We start from the raw sequence: 5,288 nt of genomic DNA on the forward strand, positions 1-5,288 counted from the left end.
AGAAAATTACACGATTGGTCCCTATGGTTTGCTCTTACTTGCACGCTTCGTCCCTGAAAAGAATTTTTAACTCGGACAATCCCTATAACTTTATTTCGTTACCTGCCTAGTCCTTCAGTTAACTTTCCGTCTTATTTGGGGTTAGGAACTACTCACGTGAGTGGCACGCTGGGGGCATTTTTGTCCTTTCAACCCTACAATATATTAGCGCCATTTAGAATACAGACGGATGGTTTTACGATTCCGATCATCGTCAAACCAAAACACACACAAACACACACTTGTCAGACGAATTCCCTTTCTTCTCTCAAACGAAAACCCTAGTCGCTAGCTAAAACTTTGTATGCTTTTCCAAATAATCAACAATGCCGGTTTGGAATTTAAGTGAAGCACGAGGACGGATGATCGGTGAAGCAGAAGTTCGTCTTCAATATGGTAAGTCTGCCTAGTCCCTAATCTCGTTTTTATTTGCATTTGCTTCGTGAAATCCTACAACCCTAATCAAATGTTAATCAAAATTTTTGGGGCATTTCCTTAATAGGTGATCATCCGACCATGTTTTGCATGCTATTAAACCATGGTGGAAAGTTTACAGATTTTCCTGGAAGTAAGTATGTAAACAGAAAGAGACATTACGTTGAGTTAATAGACATCGAGACTTTCTGTGTTCACGATATTGATGACATGATGGTGAAACTTGGGTATATCGATGAAAATCTACATGTGGAGATGTACTATCATTTTCGAAGGCCACTATGCGATTTGGATTTTGGCTTGTTTGCTTTAGCTTCAGATGATGATGTAAGGCATTTAGCAAAATATGTTGGCCAGCATAAGCTAATAGAGGTGTATACAGAGCACGGGCAAACGAAATTACACACATACTCGATGTCACCAAACCCATCTAAGGTACGTATAGTTGAGATTGATTGTACCCCAAAAAGATTGTTTTTGGAATGGCATGATACACAAGTTGAGCCTAATGATGTGTTGACATTTGAGCCTAATAGAAACAACCCTCCTGTTTCACCTACTAGAAATGAGCCTTCAATTGACAAGGTGGACATGGTAAGTGATAATGCAAACATCATGGAAACTGAAATTGAACATAGTAGTGATGATAATAGCAGTGGTGATGAGATCAACAGTGGTGATGATAGTGAGAGTCAAGATGGTGACTTTCTTCTGGACGAAGACAATATCATTGATGATGTTGAAGTTGACATGAGAGAATTCCACTTGAATGTTGACCCAGATGTTGAGTGGATTGGAGGTGCTTCTAAAAGAAAGAATCATGTAGTTACAGAAGATGGGAATAATGGAAACCTTGGAGTTATAGATATGGAACTTTTCTTGTCCGACTCTTCATCGGATGATGGGATCGAAGGAGAAAGAAACAAAAAGATTAAAGCTATTAGAAGGGCGCATGAGAACAAAAATGCTCAAGTCAGTGAGCCTTTCTATTTATATCAGAAATTTAATTCGTCAAAGGAGTTTAAAGATATGGTTAACCAACATGCAATAGATACAAGAAGGGAGTTGGATTTTGAGAAGAATGATAAAAACAGAGTAAGGGTTGTATGCAGGGGAACCATAACAAGCCTAGGTGGTGGGACCGGTCAAGAAGTAGTCAATGAAGAAGGTAAGTGTCCTTGGGTTCTTTTAGCCAGTAAGTGGAAACGTGACAAGGATTGGACAGTTAAAACATATGTTAGTGAACATAAATGTCTTCAAACAAGAAAGGTTAGGGCTTGTGATTACAAGTTTCTTTCAAAGAAAATTCTACAACTGGTGGAAGCAAACCCAAAAATTCCAGTCAAGGCTTTAAGGGAACAACTTCAACGTATCTACAAAGTAGATATTTCTAAGATGAAAGCCTTTAGGGCAAGAGAAGCAGCCTTAAAAATTATCAGGGGTGATTGTGCCACTCAGTACAAGATCTTACAAGATTATTTGTTAGAAGTGCAGACTCAAAACCCAGACACCACTATCAAGCTTGATGTCGAAAGTGAACCAAATCCTGATTTTGAGACAAGAACCTTCAGACGCGTGTACGTGTGCCTTGGTGCTTTGAAGCAAGGATTTGCAGCAGGGAAGAGGGATTTTCTTGGGGTAGACGGGGCTTTCATGAAAGGACCTTTCCATGGTCAAATTTTATCTGATGTGGTACATTTTCTCTTATGTTGTGGTTGAACCATATATTTTGATTTATTTTTTACTTTTATTTATTGGATTGTATTGCACAGGCTTTAGATGGGAATAATGGAATATATCCTTTAGCATATGCTGTGGTTGAAGCTGAGACACTGAACTCTTGGACATGGTTTTTAACTCACTTGGGTGATGACCTAGGGTTGGCTTCAAATTCAAATTTTACATTTATATCAGACAGGCAAAAGGTTATTTTCTTGTGTTTTGAATACTAATATCTAAAGGAAAAGAAATCATTGACATAATGTATCTTTCTTGTAGGGTTTAAGTTCTGCCATCGCAGATTTGTTTCCTTGTGCAGAGCACCGTTATTGTGTTCGCCGCATACACGAAAATATGAGGTCACGTTGGAGAGGGGATAAGTTTAAAGAACTGCTTTGGAATTGTTCAACAACATATACTGTGCAAGAGTTTGAAAAAGAAATGGAAGAAGTTAGAAAATTAAACCAAGAATGTTATGAGTGGCTTAAACAAATACCACCTCAACATTGGGCACGTTCTCATTTTACAGGTTTGACCATGTTATATATTATAATATATGATAACAATACTCTAATGTTTGCTAACCAATTATACATGCATTCTATTAATTAATAGGGAGAGCACATTCTGATATTGTGATAAACAACATATGCGAGTGCTTTAATAGCAAAATAATAGACGGACGTGACACACCAATTATCAATTGCTTAGAGTTCATCCGAGAGTACATCATGAAGAGGATTGTGAATGTTGAAAAAGAAATTGACAAAGCAACAGGCCCTTTGACTCCAACAGCTACCAAGCTATTGCAAAAGATCAAAGATCAGGCAGAGGAGTATACAACATCATTTTGTGGAAATGGGAAGTACCAAGTGAGTGGACCTTGGCAAGATCAGTGTGTATTGAATGTGAATCAACGAACCTGTTCATGCAAGAAGTGGGAAATAACTGGAATGCCATGCAAACATGCTGTATCTGCAATCTGGGACATGAGGAGAAATAATGGTGCAATTGGTATTCCAGAAACCTTTGTTCATGAATGTTATTGGCTATCAACCTGGAGGAACATGTACTCTTTCAAAGTGGATCCGATAAATGGTAGAAGAATGTGGATTAAGTCACCTTGTCCAACTACTTTGTTGCCTCCAAAACACCGTGTCCCAATAGGAAGACCAAAAAAGAAACGAAGGAAGTCAGCTACAGAAAAAGAGGATATGATCAAAGGGAATACAGTTTCTAGAGCACAAAAAACTGTTACATGTACCAAATGTAACAACAAAGGACACAATGCCAGGACTTGCAAAGGGCAGTTACCAACTGTTGGGAAGAAGGGAAAAAAGAAGAATGAGAAAGGAAAAGAGAAGGATAAAGGAAAAGAGAATGAGAAAGGAAAAGAGAAGAAGAAAGGAAAAGAGAAGGATCCATTGTAAACTCTTTTATCATGTGATGCTCTTATTTTGGTTAAACTATTATGTAATGTGATGTTTGTATTGTGGTTAAACTATTATGTCATGTGATGTTTGTATTTTGATTAAACTGTATTGTGTTTAGTATCACCAAAACAATTGCAGTTGGTACTTAGACATTTGTTTTTGGTTAAACTCTTATGTAATGCTTTTGTTTTAATGTTATCTAATGGATCAATTATTGGTATGTTTTTGGTCATTTCATTTGGCATGTTTTTGGACATTTCATTTGGCATGTGTTTGGTCATTTCATTTAATGTTATATAATGGATCATTTGGCATGTTTTTTGGTCATTTCATTTGGCATGTTTTTGGTCATATGTTAAATGAAAAATACCAAAAGATTACAGTTGCATTGCATCTATTAATTGTACCAATAGATACCCTTTCTCTCCCAATTCCAGCAATACAAGATGGTAATAATCCATTGTAATCTTTTATAAGACAACAAAGTGCAACTATTAATTGTACCTAAATATACCATTTCATTAAAATGCAGCAATACAAACATGCTAATATTACCCTTTCATTAGATTATCTTCAACCAAAAACCATTACTGAAATACCTAATACTACAACTTGTAAACAATTATCCCAAAAAACAAAATCCAACTGACAATTAACAACATTTTAAGGTTCCGATTTTGGATTTCAAGTTCTTCATTGTGGATTTCAAGGTCACGATTTTGGATTTGAAGTTCTTCATTATGGATTTCAAGCTCAAGATTTTGGCTTTCAGCCTCATACGTATGCTTTTCTTCATCTACCCACGAAATAAATCCACTTCTTGGTCCCTGAAGTTTTCAATACCCTCGATTAGCACAAACTAGGTTTCATCCTAGAAATTACCAAAAAAATTGATAACTCAATACCTGTAAAGGGCATGCATAAAAAGGCCTACCAGGATTTCTCTTTGTTCCTGAAGTTCGTATGATCCCTACAGCTCCACACTTGCATTTCACCATAATCAATTTTGTGGATCTTCAATCTTCACGAGCAAAAGAAATGGAGTAGAAGAGGAGAACTGGAAGCACCGATTGAGAAAAGAAGGAAGGAGAAGTAGTTTTAAGTCCGTTGTAGGGTTGAAAGGACAAAAATGCCCCCAGCGTGCCACTCATGTGAGTAGTTCCTAACCCCAAATAAGACGGAAAGTTAACTGAAGGACTAGGCGGGTAACGAAATAAAGTTATAAGGATTGTCCGAGTTAAAAATTCTTTCCAGGGACGAAGCGTGCAAGTAAGAGCAAACCATAGGGACCAACCGTGTAATTTTCTCTTTTAATTAAGGAATCATTTAATTGAAATCCTGCAATTAAGGAAATAAAATCAATAATTTTGACCTAGTCTCTCTCTTGCATCGTGTCTTATATTCAAGGAATTACCAAGATGAATGACCGACACCCCCCAACGCAACCGATCAAGACCTTGATTTCTTCTTTCTTCTTCCAGTCGACACACATCACAAATAGAAGGAGTCGATCGCTTCTTCGTTTTTTTTCTGATGCGCACACACGATATGGAGAAGAGAAACGCACGACCCCTTTTCTTCCCTCCTGACGATCGATTCTTGATCTCGCATAATCCTAATCAATATGCAACGCTCTCAATTCATACAGGTATATTTGAATAT

Source organism: Lactuca sativa, chromosome 6, assembly GCF_002870075.4.
Source record: "Lactuca sativa cultivar Salinas chromosome 6, Lsat_Salinas_v11, whole genome shotgun sequence".
In the NCBI taxonomy this organism is placed as follows: Eukaryota; Viridiplantae; Streptophyta; class Magnoliopsida; order Asterales; family Asteraceae; genus Lactuca; species Lactuca sativa.